At 44.3% G+C, this 17,898-nt stretch overlaps 1 pseudogene; it reads right to left on the bottom strand.

Moving 5' to 3' along the window:
- Positions 1–14,777: 14,777 nt before the first annotated feature.
- On the bottom strand, positions 14,778–15,956 carry LOC118143603 (T cell receptor gamma variable 8-like; annotated as a pseudogene).
- Between the last annotated feature and the right edge of the window lie 1,942 nt (positions 15,957–17,898).

Raw genomic sequence — 17,898 nt, forward strand, 5'->3', positions numbered from 1 at the left:
CTGCAGCTCACTGGACAGCCCAGCATTGCAAGAGAGTATCATAACCTTGTATCACTGTCCTGGAGAAAGATCAAAAGTCAAGTTATGTTTTCTATCAAATCCGTGCCGCTTTTGCACCATCATAAAGTAGAAAATATCTTTCTTAAGTTGCACCTCAGTTAAATCAAAAGCTATCTGTTCCCATATCCAGCTAACTCTTGGACATTTTCAAGTACGTCTGACATGAGACCTCAAACCAAGTCTGCTCATAGCCAGAGTGAACCCATTCCCTTCCCCCAACCCATAACTTCTTCCGAGCTCCCACATTGCCCAAGCCGGGAACCTGAGCATCAGCCTCAATTGCCCCCTCTAGGTACTTTACCACACTCCAATTCCTGAGGATGCTACGTCCTAAACATTTCCTGGCTCACCCCTGCCTCCACCTCATGCACCTCCCTGCGTCCCATCTCGGCCCCTCCCACCCACCTTCCCCATGCCCACTAGACTGGCCTGGTCACGTCATCTCCCCACTCTAAACTCCTCCCTTGCTTCTGCCTGCCTGGGAAGATGAAGTCCAGAGTTCTTAGGATAAGAGGCTCTCTCTGATGTGCTACCACCCCGTCCCTCCATCTTCACTCAGTCACTGTCTGCCTAGAATTCCACGATCCACGTCTATGGGTTGACTTGCAATTTGTTGTCTGGGCTGCTGTCTACTCCACGTGTCCTGGCTAATTCCCGTTCGTCCTTTTGGGCTCAGCCTCAGGCAGTCTTCCCGGGAAGCTTCCCTCACCCATGAGTCCGGGATGGAGATGCTTCAAATTGCTTTCTGTTGGCGCCACCTAGTGCCTGCCTGTCTCCTAGCACCTCCTTCCTGCCCAAGCCTTGGCCTGTTAGCCCACGTCTCTCTCCTGCCAGACTCCAGTTAGAGCTCCCAGGGGAGTAAGATCGGGTGCTGTTCATCGCTCTAATCCCAGTTGCTTGTTGAATAGATGAAAGACTGAAGGAGCGAGGGAATGGACGGCCATTGTGCTATTTATTTGTTGTTCGGATATTAACAAAACACCATTTCAAATACAGTTTTTTGGTTTTTTTTGGTTTTTTTGTTTTTTGAGACGGAGTTTTTGCTCTTGTTACCCAGGCTGGAGTGCAATGGCGCGATCTCGGCTCACGGCAACCTCCGCCTCCCGGGTTCAGGCAATTCTCCTGCCTCAGCCTCCCGAGTAGCTGGGATTATAGGCACGTGCCACCATGCCCAGCTAATTTTTTGTATTTTTAGTAGAGACGGGGTTTCACCATGGTGACCAGGATGGTCTCGATCTCTTGACCTCGTGATCCACCCGCCTCGGCCTCCCAAAGTGCTGGGATTACAGGCGTGAGCCACCGCGCCCGGCCTCAAATACAGTTTTAAAGAGTTACCAAGCAATGGACACGTACTGAATGCCTGTAATGTGTCAAGAACTTTGTAGCCACTATCATATTTAATCCCATAAATTTAGTATAATCTTCACAAGGCCCCGCTTAAAGCAGGAGCAGGTCAGGGAATGGGTCAAGGTTTAACGCTTATTACACCTTGGTGACAGATTTAGGATTCACTCTGTCCGGCTGCAAAGCCTGAGCTCTTCGAATAGCTCTTCCTGCCTCTGTTTTCTCATCTACCGAATGAGAATAAAATCATGCCCTACCTTACCGGATGTTGTGAAGAATAAACGTTAGCCCAGGTAGAGTGCTTAGGGCAGTGCCTGACATGGACCAAGCCCTTGGAAACTTCCACTTTGTCACAGTGCCTTCTGTGAACTTGCCGCAGGTCACCAGCAGTGATGCACCAGCCATGCTCTTGTCTTGCTGAGACAGACTAGCTGGAAGGCTTCCCAGTGCAAGTGATGATGAGAGGGAAAGAACTTGGGACCATTTCTAAGAAATAACAGTTGAGAAGTCTGGTGATGATGACCCCGAAGGTGATACCACTTAAGAGGGATACGATCTTGGTCTCTAAGCTCGTCTATCACCCTGGAGGTTGAGGCTGAAACCACGTGGTATAATTCAGAGGGAGATAAATTTTGGACACTGCCATTTCCTCCATTTTGGAGATGACGGCTAGGAAATTTAAGACCTCGCTCAAGGTCACAGCACTCATGAAGAGTAGAGCAGGTGTGGTGAGGAGTGAAGCTGGAGGTTTGTGATGGTGAAGTTCACTGCAGCAGAAGAGTCTCCTCTTGAGGAAATGAAAGATGTTGTTCTGTAAGGAGGTGCCTGGGGAGCTTGTGGACCTTTGGCCACACCTCAATAATCACCATTTCACCAAATTTCCTCTTGTTTGGAGTCAAGCGCTGAGAGAGGGGGCAGGAAGGGGAGGGGTTATCTTCTCTCTGTGCCCATTCGGTTTTATCAGCACAATTAGAAAAAGGAAATGAAGGAAAATTCCCAAAACAGAATGAAAGTTTACTCCTCTACTGCCCCTGTCCTTCTGACAAGCTGGAAGCCCTTAGGCTTGACTTCAGCCTTCAGTAGAGCTGGAGACGCTGGGCTGCTTCAGGAGGAAGGCGTGTCTTAATTATCAATCTCAGGCACAAAAACAGAAGTTGAGGGAGGTGGCCGGTGAGTGAAGGAGTGAACAGAAGTTGAGGGAGGTGGCCGGTGAGTGAAGGAGTGAACAGAAGTTGAGGGAGGTGGCCGGTGAGTGAAGGAGTGTGATGGACTTAGGATGAGTGAAGGGACATGAGCTTCTTCAGGATGGTTTGGACCTTACATTTATTCATCCTTTTCGTTGATGTCATCAAGTCATACATAAACTTTCAGTCTCCCATTGGAGCGGTGTTTTGTCTTTTATTTGCATAAATATAAGGAGTACAAATGCAATTTTGTTACACATCGTATGCATAGTGGTAAAGTCTTGGCTCTTAGTGTACCCCACACCTGGATAATATGCATCATGATATGAAATTACTTAATTTCTGTCTGTACTCCTTCTGCCCCCTGCCACCCTTATGAGCCACCAAAGTCTCGTTCCACACCCTATGTCCACATTATTTAGCTTCCACTTATAAGTGAGAACATCCAGGATTTGTCTATTTCTAAGTTGTTTCACTTTAGATTATAGCCTCCAGTTTCCTGCATGTTTCTGCAAAAACAGGATTTCATTCTTTTTTTATGAATGAATAGTATTCCATTGTGTGTGTGTGTGTGTGTGTATGTGTGTGTGTACCACATTTTCTTTATCCAGTCATCCACCGATGGACATTTAGGTTGATTCCAGTTTTGCTGTTATGAACAGTGCTGCAATAATATATGAGTGCGGTCTAATATAATAATTTCTTTTTCTTTGGGTGGATATCCAGTCATGGGGTTGCTGGATTGAGTATTTCTATTTTTAGTTCTTTGAGAAATTTCCTGAATCCAACACCACTAGCCACATGGACTAGTGGGTTCAGGAGTCCATTTAGTTGGACTAAAATTAATTTTATCTATTTCTCTTTGCTTTTGTTAAATGCGGCAACTAGAAGAATTTAAGTGTGTGATTCACATGGGTGACTCATATTTATTTCTAATGGACAGTACTGTTAGAGACTGATCATTTAGGAATCTGACCATCTCCCCTGAAGAATGCACAACTAAAATATTTTGCAAGAGATTTCAAGGGTGGAGGATTTTCTGAGATTTACCACAAAATGGTTGAAAAGCTGGGACTGGAAGCCTATTCCTGTTTCCAGCTTCCAACCTCTTGCCCCTGGGACTGTTACCATTTTGCAATAGAGTCAGCAATTGGAAGCAAAGGAAACAAGATTGGCTGCTTCTCAGTATTTTCCTCCACGGGCAGGTGCGCAGGAACCGACGTGAGCAGACGGGCATCGTGGCAGGGTGATTGATGCAATACTCCCGGGATGAGACACTGGGACTTTGCCGTCCGCTTCTCCTTGAACACCGCCCCCGTGTGGAACATCTGTGTATTCCCAGCTTCTCGAGACTTTCGTTCTCCCATCTGACAAATGAAGATGTTTAGCCCAATGTCTACTAAATTATGACTATGATTTTTGTATTAAAGCAAAGCCATATAAATAAGAACACTATGCCCGCTACCTCCATGTAATGCAGTTTTCTTTAACAGAAAAAAATGAAAGAAAAAGAAAAGGAAAGCCTGTGTTACTATTGATCCTCCAACACCAGACAGGAAACCCCTCTGCCACTTTATGTGCAGAAAAAAAAAATTCTTTGAAGTATAAGCTGAATGTAAATGCCTTTTCAAGGGAATGCTTACACACTGCTGATGAGAATGTAGATTAGTACAATCTCTCTTCTCATGACCACACTTGTTTAATCTCATTCCTGCATATCAGCTGTGACATTTTCTAAATGAAAATTAATTCTGCGGGGTAAGTGTTGCGTCCCTTTTTTCTTCTGCTGTTTCCTCATTTATAATTATGTTCTCATTCTTTAGACTGGCCAGTTGCCTCTAATTCATCAATGAGACTGAAGGACTACATTTTGAGATAGGCAGAGTCATTTTCTAAGACATGTCTCAAAGCCAAGACATTTTCAGGAGAAAAAGATCTAAAACAGATTACAATAGCCAGAGTGTGAGTTCCAGTCAGTGAAAGAGAACAAGCCACATGGATTCCAAATGAAATAAAGGAATGACGGTCACCTGGACTACCCGGGGGCGGGGGCAGCCTCCTCATTTCATGTCCGTTCATCATATCCACTCTCACATTCTCAAACACAGGGTAGTGGCCACAGTCAGTCCATCCACCTATTGGACCACACTTTGGGATAGACCTGGGCCTTTAACACTAACATTAGAGCAGGAGCTTCTATGTGTCCTCACTCTAAAGGGGGGACCACATGGACAATATGGGTTTTCTGGTATCAAAATTAGCTCAGATGCTGTCTCCACCAGCCTTGAAAGACCTGGTTACTTCACTTCCTAGGTGTACAAATTTCTTAGGTAATTGGTCTCCGATCTTTTGGGGGAAAAGGCAGGGAGAATCACTACCATATATACTTTCTAGAACATTATAAGGTTTTCCCTCAAGGCAATCTGCCTTCCCCTTCATTCAAAGGACTCTGGGTTGGAGAACAGCGGCAGCTGACATCATTCTTTTGCTCATCTTCTCTTGATTTGTTATGGTTACATATATATAGTATAGATGTACATATGGAATATATATGTGGAATACCATCGTGGTAGCGCAATTTCCTTAGCTGTGGGAACACTATGGTTTATTAGTTGTCATCCCAGATTTCTGTAGAGCAGGGCTCCTTGGCTGCCTTTCTGGCTTTACTTCTTCTTACACTGATTCTGCACATTTGGACTCTAATTTTGAAATCACATCATCTCCATTGACCCTGGGAGCTAATCCCTTAACAGCATCTCCTATAATCAACCCTGCTCCACAGGGCACAGCATCCTTGGAGACTCTCAAAAATGCTGATGCCTCCCATTTCAGAACTTGCCTTGTCTTCATAATTTGGAGGGTTCTCTGGGCTCTCACAGGGAATACAGTCATCCAGTGAGTTCTCAGGCTTAGTAGGAAAGTCCTCTCTAGCATGCCCACCTCTCATAAGCCTTTTAAGCCTTCCTCTATGACTCTGTACCAGCAGTTCTGACACCTCTATATCATGTCATTTGACCAAGGTTTCCTCCATGTTTCCAGGGAGCCATCCCAGGAGTGTCAAAGGACCAACACCAGGAGCCCTGTCAGGGCACTACGTTGTGGAAGTACCCCTGTAGAATTAAACTCTGCCTCTTCAGGCTTGCATTTCACAACCCATCATTGGGCACCCACCAAATCTACTTCTAGGCATGTGCTCCGTGTTGGCCAGGACGTGTGAACTCCTTGAGTGGATGATCTTTTTTTATCTCTCAGCCGAGCTGTAATCTTCCCCAATGGCCCATGATGAGACTGATCCCAATTATCAGTCTAATACCCAGAGGGAAGAGGGAATGATTTCTGCTGCAGGGCAAGGGTCAGAACCGTCAGATACTGGCATTATGGCAGGGATGCTTGAAATGGTTGAAACTTATGATATGACTCAGGTTGGCCTATCTATGGCAATCACTTTTTTACCCATTCTCACGCAGACCAATAGTACCATGATTTGACATGTAGAGGAAAATATCAGTTTGTCCAAAAGACAGCGAATCTGATACACGTTAGATGTCTCACTGAAGTGCAAAGCTGTTATTCCAACATTTCTCCTGAGCCGTGAATAAGCACCATTTCAGCCATGATCTATAGACAGTAATTGGGTAAATGCCTGAGTGCAGTTCCCATTTATTTTCCTAAATGTATCCCTCTAGAGATCAGCCCTTGAGGAACTTGTCTGTCTTAGGAAGCAGAGGAATGGCCTCCACCAGCCCCTAGAAGAGCTGAAAGAATTTTGCTGTTAGCCAGGGTGCTTGGCTGACACAGCTGGGAGATTGTGCTTTGGTGTTTAGGTAACTCATGGGGGAGGGGTGGGGAATAGGGTGCAGTTGCTCCCAGGGGAGTGTGATATTAGGGGGAGATCAGGAGTGAAGCTGTGTTTCTCTTTGTACAGAGTACAGCAAATTCGGTGGCAGGAAATGAGAGGGGACAGCTCTATGTTTTGTACCACAAGCAGCCACAAGGCAGATTTCAGTGTGGCGTAGGCAGGTCTGAACCCCTGTGCCTGTCCCCAGGTGGCAGTAAGAGACCCCAGAATCATTTTCAATTAGATTTTTCAGTATCAAATTTGAGCTTCTCCTTGTGCTTGCCTAAGTATCATCCTTTCCTGGACTGATTCCTGATTCCACCACAACCTTGGATGTGGAGGGGTCATGGTACAGCAGAAGATGCTGTGGAACATTCCGCTCCTGGTGGAGGTACCAGTGGATGTAGTAGACGGTACTTTGTTTAGGAAGATCACAGGTGATTACAGCAGATGACCCACTCGGCACGGTGACTGACTTCGTTCTCCCTTCTAAGTTGGAACATTTCTGACTGGCTGCATTGGCAAAAACACAAAATACAACGAGGCATTTCTTAGTATGGCTCCCCTCGCAAAAGAAGAAAATAAACAAAACAAAACAAAATGGAACCTGTGAGCCTCTCTGTAGGTAGCACACTCACCAGCAGGCAGCAAAGCTAGAAGCAGGGCTAGGGCCCACCCCATGCCTTCCTCTCCTGGGCCTTGGAAGGAAAGGGACCAGATGAAGAGGAACAGAAAACCCTCTCAAAACTCAGGTCCCACTCGAAGAGGAAGTGATCCCTAGCACAGAAGGCAGGAACGGGAGCTGGTCTTCCAGAGTCACAGGCAGAGAGAACTGACTGATGATCTGTCTTAGGGGACTCCCAAGCCTTCCTCCCAGAAGGGGTGGTGCCTGGGAGGACCTGCAGAGGAGCTCCTGCCTCTCTGCTCAGGCCCGTTCTCCAGCGCCCTCCTGTGGCAGCTGAGAGCAGGCCCTCTGCAGAAGAGAGCCAGGGGCAGAGAGCTCAGGTCTGCATAGGAGGGAGTGCAGACGTGGGGGAAGCTGACTCTGGAGTTAACAGGCCCAGCCCTTGGAAGGGCCAGTCCACAGCAGGCTCACACCCTGCACTTGCCCTGAAGGTAAGGCCGCTGCCAGGGCCTCATTCTGCAGGAAGTTTCTGATTAGGGCCCTGAACCGCCTTCCTTTTCACATCTGCAAGGACACTGGATCAACACCCATGGGCACTCTGAGAAGGCCTGAACCTGCTTTATTAAAGGGACTGAGGGTCAGGCAGATTGGTGGGTCTTGGACTTCCCTCTAAGGTAAATGGGTGTGTGGGGGGTGGGGTGGGTGTTTGTGTCATCTGTGGGAGTTTGTGTGGGGTGGGGACTGTGCACAGGTGTGTGATCGCCTTATTAGAGGATTTCTGTCCATTGAAGTAAAAGTGTGAGTTTTTTTAAGTAGTACAGGGTGCCATGTCCTGCAATATTTGGGACATACTTAAACTAAAAACTTACCACCTGAACTTCCAAATTTCCTGGGTATTGCGTGTTAATTTAGCCACCGTACTCTCAGAAAGCTGACTGGTATCTGCAGTGGGCCTGGATTCCTAGATGGAGATACAGATGATAAAACAAGTCCAGTAAAACAATCGTGAGAATCCAGTAGTGCACACGGATTTTCACCTCCTCTATAACAAATATGCTTAGATGCATGTTTAAAATATGCAGAATAACTATGTCCCTCTCGGTTGCTGTGTTGGCCTAGCTCAGAGAATTCAGTTTCTGCTGTCATCCCAGCTGGGAATGAGAAAGGCGGGCGGCTCCAGGTGGTCTCCATCTGCCTCTGGGCCACACGTGCAGGACATTAGGCTGCCGCAGGAGCAGCTCAAAGCTGAGTTGTTAGGGTCCTTGTAGAGGAGGGAAGCTCACCTGCCTTGGAGCCTGAATATCCTGGGTAGGACAGAACTCTCGCGGTTGAAAAATGAGAAGGGAGGGAATTGCCATCACATTAGAATGCACAGAAAATCCTTAAAACAAAGAAAGTAATAAGAAAACAAACTCCACGGGAATGTAAAATAAATCTCAAAGCTCCCGGGCTGAGGGCAATACTGGCACTAGAATGAAAATATTCATGCAACACGGGGAAAGGCCAGAAAGAGCCACAGCAATGTAGTATTTTATCATGGCATAAAGTTGTTTGCTAATATCCACAAGGAAATACTTGATTATTTAATATGTCTCCTTGGGGAATCGACTTACCATATGGAAACACATATTGTCAGGCTGCTAACTTAAAAGTTACAGAGATTCAGTTGTAATAAAACTGAAAGCAGGAAATCATTAGACTTAAATGATGATGAATTGCAAACTAATAGGTGACACTGGTCTCTCTGAGCCTGACGTCGTAATAGAGACCCTAGAAAAATCAGAAGACTTTCTTTTTTATCTTTTTTATGTTGAACCACGCTTGCATCCCTAGGGTAAAACCCAAAAGTATCTTTTTAATCTGTTGTTGAATTCAGTTTGCCGGGGGTGGGAGGGGTGGGGGTTTGTTTGTTTTTGGAGAAAAAAGAGGAAGAAAGAAAAAAGAATGAAGGAGAGGAAGAAAGAGGAAGAGGGAGAGAGAACGGGAGTCTTGTTTTATTGCCCAGGCTAGAATGCAGTCTAAAAATGAGTATTGAAGACCTCTTTTATGCCAATAATTGTGCTTAATAATGGAGACAGGAAAAAATGAGGGAAGAAAATAACAAACAAGCAGCCAACCAATATTTCATTTAAACCTGTGAGTAGGTGTGACGTGGTACTGATAAGAGTGTATATTCTGTGTATTTAAAGTGGAGAGTTCTATAAATGTTTATTAAGTTTACTTGTTCCGGATCTGAGTTCAAGTCCTGGATATCTTTATTAGTTTTCTATCTCGTTGATCTATCTGATATTGATGTTGAAGTCTCCCACTATTATTGTGTGGGAGTCTAAGTCCCTTGATAAGTCTTATGTATCTGGGTGCTCCTGTATTGGGTGCATATGTATTTAGGATCGTTAGCTCTTCTTGTTGCGTTGATCCTTTTACAATTATGTAATGACCTTCTTTGCCTCTTTCGATCTTTGTTGCTTTAAAATCTATTTTATTAGAGGCAAGAATTGCAACTCCTGCTTTTTATTTATTTGGTTTTTTTCTCTCCATTTGGTTGAAAAATTGACAGATTTTATTAAAATTAATTTACAAAGTTCAGTTCATCAAAAGATGCTGCATATAAATAATAGTAAATGAGGAAAAATACTTTAATTTTCAACATAATTGATAAAGGATCACTCTCTCTAAAATGGTGTATATTAATTCTTACCAACAACTAAGAAAAACTGAATACCTCAACAGAATAGGCAAAGAGTGTGAAAAGGCAGTTCACAAAAGAAGTATAAATGGCTTACAACATTGTAAAATACTGCTAGTATTCATAAAGATCAGAAAATGCAAATTGAACGAATCTCATTTGCCAAACCCCAGGGCTTCCATTGAAATTGCTATCAATTAAAATATATGGCTTAGGGAATGTTAGGTAACCCCTCAATTTTTCATCTATATTCAAGGGTCCTATAGCCTGTCAATAAGGTTTCTGTAAGACTCAGTACAGTATACATGTAATGTGCTTAGTAACTTCCTTAAAGTCAGTACCATATTTACCATCAGCATTGTTATTATTACTACAGTAATTATCGTATAAAACCTCCTGATGGATCATGATATCAATATCAAGTAAAAATAAATAAAATATTAACGAAATGAATTTCTTTATGCATATTTCTAAAGTATGTTCACCTTTCGAAGCAAGACACAAAATCCAGACACCAGAAAATCAAAGATTGATTAAAATGTATAAAAACCAATTATCAGAGCAAAAAAAAATGACATTCAAATAGAAACAATGCATAATGCACATATGACAAACAGAATAATGTATTTCCGTAATAGTGATAGACTTCTGAGTGAATAAGAAACAGTGAAAAAGTTCACCTGAACTGATAAAGATATTGTTACCTATAGGGTGTGAGAGAAAAAAGAGAATTTTAGAATAGAAGCTAAAATCTCTAAATCTAACTTGTTTTATAATTTTGACTTCAGTTTCATGTCAGTGTTCTAGGTATACAAATCACAACAACACAACGAATTTCCAAAATATAAAAATGAAAACTGAACAAATTAACCAGGTGTATCAATGTTGCCGTGAACATATACAGAATTATTCCAGTGACTTCGTTGAAAAAGTATTCGTGTGCCCAAAAAAGAAGGGGAGAAAAAAGGAAGGAAAGGAGGAAGAGAGGAAGGGAGGAAAGGAGAGAGGAAGGGAGGAAGCAAGCTAGGGAGGGAGCTAGGGAGGACAGGGGAAGAGAGGTGTAGAAAAATAGTAAGTAGGCAAGAAAGAGAGAAAAAAGGACGGCAGAGGGAGAGAATGTTCAACAGCATATCTAGGCCTAGTGATTTCGTGGGAATTATAGTATTGTTCATATTGTTATAAGAGGTGAGCACCACTCTAACCTGCCATATCTGGACCGTGGTTGGATACATGATTCAGTATAAATACCCTTCCCATTTGCTGTGCAAAATATCTGGTTTCACAGCTGGACCCTAGGTGTCCCTGTATAGGAAGCAGAGTGAGTGGGCCTCCGCCGTGTCCCAGGAGAGCTGAGGGAACCTTGCTCTCAGGCAGGCTGCTTAGCTGAGGCCTGGAGAGGGCAGCCTGCTCTTCAGGAAGGTCCTGGGGAGGGGTGGGGAACAGGTGCAGCTGCGGCCAGGGGAGTGTGATATGAGGGGGAGATCGGGAGTGAAGCTGTGTTTCTCTTTGTACAGAATACAGTAAATTCGGTGGCAGGAAATGAGAGGGGCAGCTAAGCAGCCACAAGGCAGATTTCAGTGTGGTGTAGGGCAGGTCTGAACCACTGTGCCTGTCCCAGGCGGCACAGTAATAGACCCCAGAATCATTTTCAATTAGATTTTGCAGTACCAATTTCCAGCTCCCCTTCAAGATTAGATAATTATCCTTCTTTCCTGGACTGATTCCTAAATCCAACACAGCCTTGGACTGGTAGGTGTCACAGTACAGAAGACGCTGTGGGGCCTTCCCCTCATGGTGGAAGTACCAGTGGATGTATCTGGTATTTTCTACAGGAAGATCACAGGTGATTACAGCAGATGACCCAGTCCGCCCGGTGACTAACTTCGTTCTCCCTTCAAAGTTGGAAGACATCTGACTGACTGCAATGAAACAACACAAAATATAATGAGGCATTCCTTAGTATGGCACCATTTACAAAAGAAGAAAACAAAACCTGTGAGCCTCTCCGTATGCCGCACACTCACCAGGAGGCAGGAATGCTAGAAGCAGGGCTAGGGCCCACCCCATGCCTTCCTCTCTGGGGCCTTGGAAGGAAAGGGACCAGATGAAGGGGAGCAAAACCCCCTCTCAAAACTCAGGTCCCACTCGACAAGGAAGTGATCCCTAGCACAGAAGGTAGTCAGGGGACCTGGCCTTCCTGAGTCACAAGTAGAGAGAACTGACTGATGATCTGTCTTAGGGGACTCCCAAGCCTTCCTCCCAGAAGGGGTGGTGCCTGGGAGGACCTGCAGAGGAGCTCCTGTGTCTCTGCTCAGGCCCGTCCTCCAGCGCCCTCCTGTGGCAGGTGAGAGCCAGGGACAGAGAGCTCAGGCCTGCAGCAGAGGGAGTGCAGATGTGGGGGAAGCTGACTCTGGAGTTAACAGGCCCAGCCCTTGGAGGGGCAGTGCACAGCAGGCTCACACCATACCCTTCAGAGTTTCAGCAGCTAATGCTAATATCAGGACCTTAGCCTGCCAGGAAGCCTCTGACTATGGTGCTGAACTGCCTTCCTTTTTACATCTGTGAGGACAGTGTAGGCAACACCCAGGTATATTCCGAGTAGGCCTGAACCTCCTTTATTAACAGGACTGAAAGTGAGTTATTTTGATGGGTCTTGGACTTCCCTGTAAGATAAATGGGGGTGTGGGGTGGGGCGGGTGTTTGTGTCATTCTGTGTGAGTTTGTGTGTTGGGGCGGTGCCCATATATGGGATCTCTTTACTAGAGGATTTCTTTTCAATGAAGTAGAAGTGAAATTTTTTTTTTCCTAAGTAGTACACAGTGCCATGTCATGCAGTATTTGGGACATACTTAAACTGAAAACTTGTTATTTAACAGAACTTCCAGATTTCCCGGGTATTGCGTATTTTATTTAGCAACCGTACCCTCGGAAAGTGACCTGAGATCTGCAGGGGACCTGGATTCACACATGGAGATACAGATGATAAAACGAGCCCAGTAAAATAAGTGCCAGGTTCCAGGAGTACAGACACAGAGTGTCACCTCTCCTATAACAAATACGCTTAGAAACATGTTTGAAACATGCATAATAAGATGTGGAACAATGTCCCTCTCGGTTGTTGTGTTGGCCTAGCTCAGAGAATTCAGTTCCTGCTGTCATCACCACGGGGAATGAGAAACGCTGGGGCTCTGGATGGTCTCCCTCTGCCTCTGGACCAAGTGGACAGGAGGCTGCTGCAGGAGCAGCTCTGAAAGCTGAGTCCTCAGGGTCCTTGTGAAGGAGGGAAGCTCACCTGCCTTGGAGCCTGGAAAATCCTGCCTGTGACAGAACTCTCATGATTTAAAAATGAGAAGGGAGAGAATTGCCATCACATTACAAGGCATAGAAAATCCTTAAAACAAAAAAAAAGTAATAAGAGAAGCAAACTTCACTAGAATGTAAAATGGACTCTAAAGCTACCGTGCTGAGGGGAGGCCAATGCTGGCCCTAGGATGAAAAGCTTCATGGAACACGGTGGAAAGGCCAGAAAGACAGCCACAGGAATGTAGTATTTTATCATGTCCTAAAATTGTTCACTAATATCCACAAGAAAATACTTGATTATTTAATATATTCTCCTTTGGTAATTGACTTACCATATGGAAACACATATTCTTGGGCTGCTAACTTAAAAGGTACAAATAGAGATTTAGTTGTAAGGAAACTGAAAGCAGGAAATCATTAGACTTAAATGATGATGAATTGCACACGAATTATAGGTGGCATTGGTCTCTCTGAGCCTGACATTAAAATAGAGACCCTAGAAAAATTGACAGATTTTATTAAAAGTAATATACAAAGTTCAGTTCACCAAATGGTGCCAAAAATAAATAACAGCAAATGACGAGAAATATTTTCCACATGTCTGATAAAGGATCAATATCTCTAAAACGGTGAATATTAATTCTCACAAACAAATAAAAAAAGTTAATACCTCAGCAGAAGAATGGACAAAGAGTATTAAAAGGCAATTCACAAAAGATGCATAAATAAAGCTGTAAAACAATGCTAGTATTCATAACAATAAGAAAATGCAAATTGAATGTGCAAATCTCCTTTTCTGAACCCCAGAGCTTGGATTGAAGTCACTAACAAATTAAAGTATATGACTTAGGGGATGCTAGTTAACCTCTCGATTTCTCATCAGCTATATTCAATGATACTTAACCCGTCAATAAGGTTTCTGTGAAGAAAGTCAGTATCCATATCCCCATTAGTGTTATTATTACTACAGTAACTATTGTATAAAAATTCCAGATAGATCATATAAATATCAAGTAATTCATGAAAAAAATTAACAAAATGATATGAATTTCTTCGTGCGTACTTCTGAAGTATGTTCACCTTTCCAAGTAAGACACAAAATCCAGACACCAGAAAATGAAACATTGATTAAAATGTATAAAAACCGATTATCACAGCAAAAAAAAAAATGACATTCAAATAGAAACAAGGCATGCTGTATATACGACAAACAAAAGATGTCTTTCTGAAATAGTGATAGGCTTCTCAATAAATAAGAAAAAGTGAAAAAGTTCCCCGGAACTGAGAAAGATGCTACCTATAGGGTAAGAGAAAGAAGAGAAAAGAGAATTCTAGAATAAAAGCTGAAATCTCTAAATCTATCTTGTTTTATAATTTTTGGCTTCAGTTTTATGTAAATGTTCTACATATGCAAATAAAAACAGTACAACAAATGTTCAAAATATAAAAAAAGAGCAAATAAACCAGGTTTATCACAGTTGCTGTGAGCATGTAGATAATTATTCTAGATGATTTTGTTGAAAAAGTGTCCTGATTGTGTGCCCAAAAATGGAAGAAGGAGAAAAGGAAAGAAGGAAGGAAGGAAGGCAGGCAGGCAGGCAGGTCAGAGCAAGGGAGGGAGGGAGGGGATGGGAAGGGAAGGGAGGGAGGGAATGGGAAGCAAGCTAGGGAGATAGGTAGGGAGGGAGAGAAGTCGGTAGGGAGGAAGGGAGGGAGGGAGGGGAGGGGAGGGGATTGGAGGTGTGGAAAAAGAGTAAATAACCAAGAAAGTAGAAAGAGAAAATAAAAGGACGGCAGAGAGAGAGAATGCTTAACTGCATACATAGGCCTAGTAATGTAGTGGTAATTGTAGTATTGCTCACATTGTTATAGGCACAAGAGATGGGCACCGTTCTAAGCTGCAATCTCTAAACCATGATTGGATACATAATTCAGTATAAATACCCTTCCCATTTGCTGTCCAAAATATCTGGTTTTATAGCTGAACCCTAGGTGTCCCTGTATAGGAAGCAGAGTGAGTGGGCCTCCCCTGTGTCCCAGGAGAGCTGAGAGAACCTTGCTCTCAGGCAGGCTGCTTAGCTGAGGCCTGGAGACGGCAGCCTGGTCTTCAGGAAGGTCCTGGGGGAGGGGTGGGGAACAGGTGCGGCTGCTGCCAGGGGAGTGTGATATTAGGGGGAGATCGGGAGTGAAGCTGTGTTTCTCTTTGTACAGAATACAGTTAATTCGGTGGCAGGAAATGAGAGGGGCAGCTAAGCAGCCACAAGGCAGATTTCAGTGTGGTGTAGGGCAGGTCTGAACCACTGTGCCTGTCCCAGGCGGCACAGTAATAGACTCCAGAATCATTTTCAATTAGATTTTGCTCTCTCAATTTCAAGCTCCCCCTCATGATTGCATATGTATACTTCCCTGGACTGATTCCTGAATCCAAAATGGAGTTGTAGGTGTCATAGTACAGAAGACGCTGTGGGGCCTTTTCCCCCTGGTGGAGGTACCAGTGGATGTATCTGGTATTTTCTACAGGAAGACCACAGGTGATTACAGCAGATGACCTAGTCGTCCTGGTGACTGACTTTGTTCTCCCTTCAAAGTTGGAAGACATCTGACTGGCTGCAATGGGAACTACACAAAATATAATGAGGTATTCCTTAGCATGGTACCCCCTGCAAAAAAAGAAACAAACAAAACCTGTGAGCCTCTCCGTATGCCGCACACTCACCAGGAGGCAGGAATGCTAGAAGCAGGGCTAGGGCCCACCCCATGCCTTCCTCTCTGGGGCCTTGGAAGGAAAGGGACCAGATGAAGGGGAGCAAAACCCCCTCTCAAAACTCAGGTCCCACTCGACAAGGAAGTGATCCCTAGCACAGAAGGTAGTCAGGGGACCTGGCCTTCCTGAGTCACAAGTAGAGAGAACTGACTGATGATCTGTCTTAGGGGACTCCCAAGCCTTCCTCCCAGAAGGGGTGGTGCCTGGGAGGACCTGCAGAGGAGCTCCTGCGTCTCTGCTCAGGCCCGTTCTCCAGCGCCCTCCTGCGGCAGGTGAGAGCCAGGGGCAGAGAGCTCAGGCCTGCATAGGAGGGAGTGCAGATGTGGGGGAAGCTGGCTCTGGAGTTAACAGGCCCAGCCCTTGGAGGGGCAGTGCACGGTAGCCTCACACCCTGCACTGTAGCTTTTTGGCAGGTGAAGCCGCTGTCAAGCCCTCATTCTGCCAGGAAGCTTCTGATTAGGGCCCTGAACCACCTTCCTGTTCGAATCTGCAAGGAAACAGGCAGCCACCCAAGACTCCTCTGCTTTATTAACAGAACTGAGGGTGAGGTATGTTGGTGGGTCTTGGACTCTCCTCTAAATTAAATGGGTGTGCGGCAGGGGGTGTCGAGGCGTGCGTGTGTGGAATCCTGTGAGTGTGGTCTCTTTATTAGAGGATTTTTATGCATTGAAGTACGAGTGTGAGTTTTTTGGTTTTTTTAAGTACTACAGGGTGACATCTCATGCAGTATTTGGAACATACTTAAACTAAAAACTTATTTATCTGAACTTCCAAATTTCCGCGGTAGTCAATACGTTATTTGGCAGCCCTACCCTCAGAAATCAGACTGCTATCTGCAGAGCACCTGGTTTCTCAGATGGAGATATAGGAATCAAAACAAGCCCAGTAAAACGATCGTGAGAATCCAGTAGTGCACACAGATTTTCACCTCCTCTGTTACAAATATATTCAGACGCATGTTTAAAATACGCAGAATGAGATGAAGAACTCTGCCCCTCTCGGTGCTGTGTTGGCCTAGCTCAGAGCATTCAGTTTCTGCTGTTGTCCCAGCTGGGAATGAGGAAGGCAGGCGGCTCCAGGTGGTCTCCATTGCCTCTGGGCCACACGTGCAGGACATTAGGCTGCCTCAGGAGCAGCTCAGAGCCGTGTTCCAGGGACTTTGTAGAGGAGGGAAGCTTGTCTGCCTTGGAGCCTGACAAAACCTTTCTGGACAGAAATGTCACGGTTTAAAAATGAGAAGGGAGAGAACTCAGATCACACTAGAATGCACAGAAAATTCTTTAAACAAAAATATAATGAGAGAAACTTTATCAGAATGTGAAAAGAGCCCTAAAGCGGCAGTGCTGAAGAGGGGGCAGGACTGGAACTACAATAAAAAGGTTCGCGCAACACAGTGGAAAACCCAGAAAGAGAGCCCTGTGTATGTAATATTTTACCACGTGATGAAATGATACGTTAACATCTACAAGGAAATAGTCAATTATTTAATAAGTTCTCTTTTGGGTATTGACTTACCATATGGAAACAAACATTCTTGAATTTCTACCTTACCAGTTACCAACAGTGATACAGTTGTAATTAAAAAAATCATTAGACTTGAAGAATGATGAACTCATAAAATTCTAGGTGAGAGTGGCCTCTCTAAGAATGACATCAAACTGGAGACCCTAGAAAAATTGATACCTTTTATCGTTTCAAAGTTCAATTCAACAAAAGGTGCCAAATAGAAATAATAACAAATGAGGAAAAATAGTTTCAACACATTTGATAAAGGGTCAGTATCTCTAAACTGCTGTGTGTTCGTTCTTATGAACCAATAAGAAAATAGTAATCCCCAAAAGAAGAATAGGCAGAGTATATGACAAGATAATTCACAGAAGAAGAACTGTGAATGACCTGTGAAGGTGTAAACTAATGTCAGTGCTCCTACAGATGAGGAAATGCTAACTCAGTTAACAAATCTCATTTTGGAACCACAGAGCTTGGATAGCAATCATTATCGGATTAAATATATGACGTAGGGAACGTCAGTTCACCCCTCAGTTTCTTCTGTTAGATTCAATGGAACTTTCATCCCTGAAGGAAGTCTCTGTG

This window comes from Callithrix jacchus, chromosome 11 (genome assembly GCF_049354715.1).
Source record: "Callithrix jacchus isolate 240 chromosome 11, calJac240_pri, whole genome shotgun sequence".
NCBI classification, from domain to species: Eukaryota; Metazoa; Chordata; class Mammalia; order Primates; family Cebidae; genus Callithrix; species Callithrix jacchus.